At 40.6% G+C, this 8,496-nt stretch overlaps 1 protein-coding gene across 1 annotated transcript in view; it reads left to right on the forward strand.

The window, feature by feature from the left end:
- ERC2 (ELKS/RAB6-interacting/CAST family member 2) overlaps positions 1-8,496 on the forward strand; it is an 882,456-nt gene that overhangs the window by 620,153 nt on the left and 253,807 nt on the right. The gene's annotated exons all lie outside the window — the stretch shown is intronic.

Here is an 8,496-nt window from a genome sequence, read left to right on the forward strand (position 1 = left end):
GGGGGGTGGGGGGGGGACAGTATTAGGACATTGAATCCAGATTGGAAGGAAGCATGGGGGCTTAAGGAAGCTTCCAGGAGGAATAAAGGTCTGATATGAGACCTAATGGGTGAGAGATGTGAGCCAGGTAATGAAGGGGGATAGGAGGAGTATTTCATATGGGACTTAAAATCAAATACAGTATTTAAATGGCCAACAATTAAATAGATGGGACCCTGCTAAGAACCCAAACAACTCTGGAAGATTCTGCTGAAAAATGTCCACCTCCATAGGGAGAGGGGATCAAAAATGTCATTCCCATAAGTATGCAATAATAGCTAACCTTCTACCACAGCACCCTTGCCTCCTAACCTTATCTTTACCTTAAAACAAATAGTTTCCCCTCCAAGCAGGTTAGAGTGCCCTTTTTCCTGCATTCTCACATTCTTCGTGACATGTGGTCATTGAAAGTTGGCTACTAACCCAAGTCATTTTTCGCAAGCTGCCATTGGAGATGCTATCTACACAATGTATAGTAACACTGTTTACATTCACATTGGCCAGCTGTAACTGGATATGAAATTTTCAGCATTACCTTTCTTGCATGATGGTATCAGAAATAATTTATATGTTTATAATAAGAAAGGATTTTTTAAAAAATAAGGTACACAATGAAAGGGGTTCCCAGAACTGGTCTGGAATTTTTCAAGGAGATATTGAGTGTGGAAAAAATTTAAAACTCCAGCTTGGAGTTTGCTTTTCAATACAACTAATAGCGTATACAGGAAAATCCGTGCCAACAAACTTGAACAGCTTTCTGTTGCATAGCTGAATGTTTTATTTTAATTTTTGAAATAATACAAAAAAAAGAACTACCAAAAGAATATAAAACCTTAGGAAGAAACGATTTGATTCCTGCCAAGGCTGACTTCAACCAAAATGGGCCTCTGCCCTTTAGCATCTCTGAAAACACGCTTTCTTCTTTAAGCTTCATTAACTAAAGACATAATAATGATCACAATAGGATGGTGTTTCTATTGAGTAGCAGCCAATGGAGGACCAGGAGAGCCTTAGCCTCTGATGCCAAAGTCCACAAGGCAAGTGCTCTCTAAAATCAGCTGGGAGAGAAAGAGAGCTGGATTGCTTTTTTTTTTTTTTTTTGCCGACTGAGTGAATTATGCCCCTGTCTCATGAACTGTCTTACCATCATTTCCTTGGGCCTCAGTTGCACCCAGAGCAGAAGTGATTAGCTATAGGCTCAAAAGGTTCTTAAATCCAGCCAAGAAACCAGTTACAGGAATGCAGCAGATGTTCCTGCATCTTAGATGTGGGTTGTATAATCTCTTGCTTGCCACACCTGCAGGGCCAAAGCCTGCCTGTTGGAGATACAGAGTTTAACTCTACACATATATTTGTGTACAGACCACACACATACTCATGCTTCCTGATAAGACCCAGAGGTATACAGGCTACTTCATTTAAAGATTAAGGAACTAGGAAATTCATCTATAATATGTTAAAATGTACACAGGGTCAGTAAGGCAGGAGAGAAGAGGTCATCTGTTATCATGGAAGAGTCAAATGACCCATGGAAGAGTCAAATGAATACAGCAAATTATCTGTACTAGATCTGAAATTCTGTGAGTGTTACATATTTTAACAGAATAATAGATTGGATGATATAGATTCATTGTGTTATTGTTAAAAGTAGTAAATGATATTTTTGTAGGGCTTTGAAATTATAAAAATGCTTTCTCTTGTGTGATGTTTTCAAGTGACTAATAGCATGGATGTTACATCTCTTTTCATATCTGATAAATCAAGAATTACTTATTTCAAATAAGACTTCTTTTAAACAACAGAAATTGAATGTGCATATTGTGAGAATACTGACTAGCATCAGGAAGAAAGTGTTTACCTGAGAAAAAGACTTGATGTTTGGATTTTTTTTCTAATCTCTTTTCCTTTGCATACATTTTGCATAGTCATGATTTTACTGCTACTATTTGCTCTGTTTTTTCTTTTACATGGAACAATGCTTCTTATTCTCCAGTTAGTATAAAAAATTTTTATTAAAAAAATTGAATATGGTAGGAATAGTGCATATACAGTCACTGTGGGGAAAGGGAATCCTTATAGTTTAGTTTGGAACTATGTACAAGGTTTAGCTATTTTCTAAATTTGATTGTAGTGATGGGTTCACAACTGAATATACTACAACTCATTTACTTGTACACTCTAAATGGGTGAATAGTGCAATATGTGAATTATATCTCAATAAAGCTATTAAAAGTGTAGGGCTCTGCACAGTATTAAGAGGTCTCCCTGAGTCAGTGCTAGGAGCTGAAAGCAGACAGAGAAGATTGTATAATTAGGTCATGGCATTATAACTTAGACATGAACTTTTTCAGTGATTCCACAGAGGTGAGAGAGCAATTCATTTAGCCTGTGAGGTAGGGAGGACTTTGAGGAGTGATATTTAAACTAAGTCGTAAAGACTGATAGAAGTCCAGTGGATGAAGGAGTGGAAGTATCATAGGGATGTGGGTAATAAGAACTCAGTAAGGACTTTTTAAATAGGAGTTATAGTGATACTGGTGATAGGGATGTTGGTAGTGATGATGGACGATGATGATAGTAGTGATGATGACGACTGTAAGAGCATCAGGGCAGTCATGGTTGTGGTGATGGAATAACGTTGAAGATAATGATGGTGGCAGCATGATAATAGTAGTGGTAATGGTGGTCATGGAAATGATTTTACAAAGACTGAATTTGAGGAACTTCTCAGGCCACTAAGTGATGTGCTTCTAGGCATCTGCAGCCATTGGTCTTGAGCGGCACATGGCAGGTAGTCAAGAACACCTATCATTGGCTAGTGCCTCACTTTTTGATCAAATATCATCTTTCATCCGGACTTGTAGGAGCTGTTTATCAGCCTATAAAAGAGGAGCTAAACATTTAAGCAGTTAGTCAGTTGCTGCACTTGGACCTGAAATATAGTGGTTCGTACTCTTGCAGTGAGAAACTACTCATGACAATGATTGGCCTGCTGCGGAGGCTACCATGGATCTAAGTGCTGGGTATCACCATGACCCCTTCCATGAAAGTTTTGAGTTAAAAATACTAGGATGAACTACTTGAAATTGCTGTATTTTAGGTCAAAAATAGTTAAATAGCAGCCATTTCATCTGGATTAGGCTATAATCTACCTTGTGCTGATTTATATCCTACCCTCTTCACTAAATGTGTGAAATAGCCAGGAGGAGTCAAAAGCTGATACATGTTATTCTGCCATTATGATAGCATATGCGGCATTGATTCTGTGTGTGTGTGTGCGTTTGCATGCATATTTGCATGCATGTATGTCTGTATGCATGTATGTATGTGTGTATAGAAGAAGTATATAGATCGATACTTTTCAGTGCATTAGCCATGGACCTTCTGTGACTACTGAGCATTTGAAACATGCTTGTCCAAACTGAAGTATGATATGAATGTCAATACACTCCTGATTTCAAAAATTTATTATGAAAAAAAGAATACAGATTATTTCAGTATTAATTTTATATTTATACTGAAATAATATTTTGAATAAATTTGGCTAAATAAAAAGATGAATAATAATTTCAGTTGCTTCTTTTTACCTATTTTTAAAGTGGTTACTTGAAAATTTGGCTTGTATTTCTATTGACAGTGTTGCTACAGACAAAAAGGATTTTTAAAGTCCTTTGCAGTGTAATTTTTTGGCAGATTCAAGAGGAAGACAACTCAAAGTGGCTTTTAGAAATTGCCCTTGGATATCCTGAGCCCAAATCTGCTTCAGTTTCCGCAAAAGAGGAAGGAAAACCAATCTGGTCTCTAAAATCTACATTTTGAAAATGGCCTTATAGACATGTATTCCCTCTGTAATATACAAAATAAATTCTAGCAGCTCATAGTTTTTCCATGTACTTATAGTATTTTCTTTGCTTTTACTTTTTGTTCTCTGTGTTCTTCCTGTCATCACTTTATCAAAATATTGAGGCCCTGGCATCGAGCAAGTAGAGATATTCAAGATACATAAATGCCTCACTTATTCAGTACTGAGTTTATCTGAATCACTTGGGGATTGGCTAAGTGTATAAGCATTCGGGTTTCTCTGAAATTGAGACCATGCCACGCAGTACGGGATTAGTGGAGAGAAAAGTGTGTCAGTCTCCTGGCGCTGACAATTTGAACTGTCAGGGTCAGGGCCCTGTGGTCTCCTTTTGCTCCCCTAATCCTGACTAAGAAGGTATTTAAGTAGAATCCTGGGGTGCTAAATTAAGGAGGCTCTAATGGGAAAATGGGAAGTGGAGGGTTTAAAGGACACCCATTAATGTGCTCACTTCAAGATGTACTCTCATCAGTGCTTCTTAGGAAGGCACATGCTCACCAGTAATGTCTTTTCTTTTTGGAACACAACCAAGGGCACGTATGGAGATTTTTAAACATAATATTTTGGAACCCGAGGGAAGCCAAAATATTGCAGACAGTGATAAAACCACAATTTAGTAATTGTGTTGTGTGATCCTGCAGCATGTGGTAGGGCCGCTAGAATGGGAAGTGTGATGAGTTTGGGCAGCAGACATTCTACATCTCAAGTTGCCATCTAATCCTCCCTTAAATAGGTCCAGGCAGATACACAGGGTGTCCAGAAAACCCTTTTTTCTCTGCAGCCACATCTTCTAGGCCAAAGAGAAATCAGGGTACATATCAACTAGGGATATACTTACCTGCCCTAACAGAAACACTCAAATTGAATAATATTTTTTTAACATAACAGTAAGTCTGCAGGTAGCCAGAAAGTGTACAGTATTTTACTATTGCTGTTCTATTTCATCTTCTGTCATGGCTAGCTTTTCTCTTCATGTTACAAAATTGTTGCTGCAGATTCAGTCATCACATCTGTATTTCATCAGAAGGAAGAATATGTGCTAAACAATGTCACCTATGGGAAAGTATATCCCCTTCCAAGGGGATATCCCTGTATTACTGGCCTGAAACTAGTTACATAACTTCTCCCAGCCAGGGACTCTTGAGCTGGTGAAGATGTAGCTCGAATGTAGGGCCTATAGACCTTGCCACTCTAAGGAAGTTGTGGTAAGGTAAGTAGAGGAAGTTGTAGTCTACATAAGTAGCTCCTAGTTTCGTTCTTGGCACATAGGAAATAATCAATAAAAGAATCATAAACTAATCTCACCTTTATGTTTAAAAGATGAGATCAAGCAACACTCTGACTATATACTCTAGAGAAGTGGTTACTTTGATTAGTGTCTAACACTAACTAAGCATACCCTTTAGGCATGTTTGGCCTGTAAAACACAGGGCCAAACTTTCTTACTCCCTGTAAAAACTTGATGAAGGGACAATCTTCCCAGGTTTCAGAGAAGGAAACTGAGGCTCAACAAAGCTAAGTAAACTTGCCTAAGGTACATACTGATGTGGAAGAGGGCTGGATGCTCACCCTTGCCTTCAGCCTGGGCATTTGTAACCTTTAAGCTCTTATATAAAGTAGAAGACTCTTGGTAGGTTTGCCTGTTGTTAAATCGCTAAGTCATGTCCAGCTGTTTTGTGACCCCCATGGACTTAGCCCACCAGGCTCCTCTGTCCATGGGATTTCCCAGGCAAGAGTACAGGAGTGGCTTTACGATTTCCTTACCTAAGTAACCTACTGATCACATTTGAAGCCTAGAACCAAAGACTGGAATAAATAGCAAAAAGGACTGTGAAAAAAGAAAAAGGATGAACAAATTAGGCTAACTTTGGTGCAACTGAAATAGGTCCCCATATTATGAGCTGTTAAAGGCCTTAATGATGCCAAATTCTGGACTCTCTCAGTCTTAGAATATTTTCCACCAATTCTCCATTGTGGGGTGGGAAGTGGGGGGGGGAGTTTGCCGTGTCCATATGGTAATGGTTTGTCTGGGGTTTTCTCAGGGCATTCTCAGGAACAGTTAGGCCATTTTGTGCTGGGTGCTGTTCTGGAGGAGTGAGAAGGAGCTGTGTGCGTGTCTTGAGATGGAACCAGCCCCGCCAGAGTGGCCCCTGGCTGCCATGAGATCCAGTAGCATGGAAGGAGAGGTAGACTGGAATCGCCTCCAAGGAATGGAGGTTCCCCAAGAATGATGGATCTGCCTTTGATGTCTGGCAGCTTCCAAATAGCACAGAAATGATACAGATACATGCCAAAAGGGGAAAAACAACTTTTGATCTAGTTAGAACTAATTAAACTTTCAATGTGCATGAAAGAAACTTGAGTGCTGGCCAGTTGTTTGCTGCGGATGGATTTTGTCAAAGAGCATAGTTGAAAATAATGTAACTAAAGCAAACCCCTGCCTGCTGTCCTACTTGTGGGGAGTTAATTTTTTGGTCTTTGCTTCTAAAATGTTGAGGATTTCCCCCCTTGCAGGCTGAAATTACCTGCAGTCTCTTTTTTTCCTTTTGTACAGTGATATTAAGAGTGATGTTTTTCTTTAATGTTTTCTCAGAAGGCTCCCCCTTCAAGCCTTCCTTGTTGTCATATCTTGTTTAGTCTAATGTATGTTTTTTGTTAGTGTGTGGACTAAAAAAGGTAATCTAATTAACAGTAGAAGGCAAGAAGCCCTGCAGGATTTTGGCAACAGAGGAGAACGTGGGCTCTGGTATTTGATCAACAGCTTCCACTTAAGGCTCACAACTCTTGCCTCGTTAGCAGGGGACTTTTTCCGCTCTTCATAATCGGGCTTCAGCAGAATATAAAGTGTGTATTTGACAGGACAACAGTCACATCTAAGGGTGGATTTGGAAAATTTAGGTTGCCTTTATTCAGAGCGACTGGCTTAGTAAACGTTTAGAGGGCCCTAATTATGCTTTGGGGGCGATTAAAACATTGTGGATTTATGCTGTTTCACTGAGGAAAAAAGCCTACCCCACATACCAAGAAAGGGGGGAAAAAAAAAAACTAAAAGGGAGGAAAGAAAAGAAAAAGAGGAGGTGGGTTGGGTGATGGGGGGAGCTCACAGGGCCCCAGCTTGGAGAGGCGGCCTCTTGGTAGAGCATATGAATCCACTTACATGTAAATTGCTTGTCGCTATGAATTAAGGGAAGGCTATGAAAGAACTGCTTTGCCGTGTTTACTATAGGATTTTTGACAGACTCTTTCCTCTTTCAAGTAAATTTGGCTTAAGTCCATAGTCAGTCCAGTTTTAAGTAAACTCCTCTTTTGTTACATTAACAAGGTTATAACATCACTGGGGCAGATTTCCAGCTGCAGGAACCGAGGCCTAAGTATGGGGCTGAGGGTATAATTAAAACCTTCGGGTGGGAGAGTTAAACTCTCAAGTAAAATTGGATAAAAGGCTAATTGTCCATAGCAACATAATACATGCTTTAAATATCTGTGAAATGAAGATGAATAGTAGGAGGCTTGGAAACAATCCTTTTCTACTCTGAATCGAGATCTGATTTTTTTTAGCTCAGGATAAAGGGCATTTCTGCACACATGCACATACACCTCAAATTTTGAAAGCTCAATGCTGTCCCTTGTGACTCCTGTGACTTGTCTTCTATCTGTGCTAAAGATCAACCTGCCTTCTTTTGAGGAACTTCTCTTACAAAACGGGGAGTGTTTATAGCTGATAAGTGGGACCTACGTATTTTGGTAGGTCCAAACAGAGTTGTTGTGTAGTTTGTCCACATTTGCCATGGCTTCCTTTAAAGGAGTGGTGGTAATGGGGTGTGAGCGGGTTGGCAGGGAGTCTAGGAGAAAGGTGCACATACCTTTGGTGACCTTCTCAGAGATGACATCCAGCCAAGCAAGATGATACATTACCACAACGCTAAAAAAACAAAACGGCTTGTAATGGCAGCTTGTCCTGAGTGAATGCGTCGGGAAGGTCCATTTGTTATTCATTAGGAGCAGCCCGGCTGGTCTGGCATAGTAGGGAGCCTGGAGACTTAAGGTCATTCTACACCCCTGCCCTAGTGGCACGGACAACAGCGAAGACAGCTTTAGCAGCCCCTACACTTCTAGACTTTGCTGCTGCTGTTTGAAGCTCTGCAGGAACGAAGGTGTTCGAAAACAGTTTAGGGTTACTCTAAGAGGGTGGGAGATGGGGGTGGGGTGGAAGGGAAGAAGAAGAGGGGAAAAATATAATAATTTTGTTGGCAAAATGACTTCATGGAGCTGAGCACAGTGAGCTGAAAAGTCCTTCAGCTTCCCCCCAGCACCCCAGGAAGTGTACCCGCAAAGAGCTGCAGGTCTCTCCATCTGAAGTAGGGACAGTCGGAAGAGAAAGTGTGTGAGGAGCCTGGGGTTTTTGGAGAGTGGTCAGTGTTTGAGGGATTGCTGGGAGAGCTGTATGACCATGCCCAGCTAATAGAGTTGCTGGGTGCAGCATGGTAAGGCACTGAGGGTATCCTGGGCCACCAGGAGGGCAGGCCAGTTCTTTGTGAACCAGAGATGCAGGACTGTGGTTGCAGGGCAGCTGGAGCTGGGCTGTGGGAATGGAAGGG

The sequence above is a fragment of the Bison bison genome, unplaced genomic scaffold, assembly GCF_000754665.1.
Source record: "Bison bison bison isolate TAMUID 2011002044 unplaced genomic scaffold, Bison_UMD1.0 scf7180017864304, whole genome shotgun sequence".
NCBI lineage: Eukaryota > Metazoa > Chordata > Mammalia > Artiodactyla > Bovidae > Bison > Bison bison.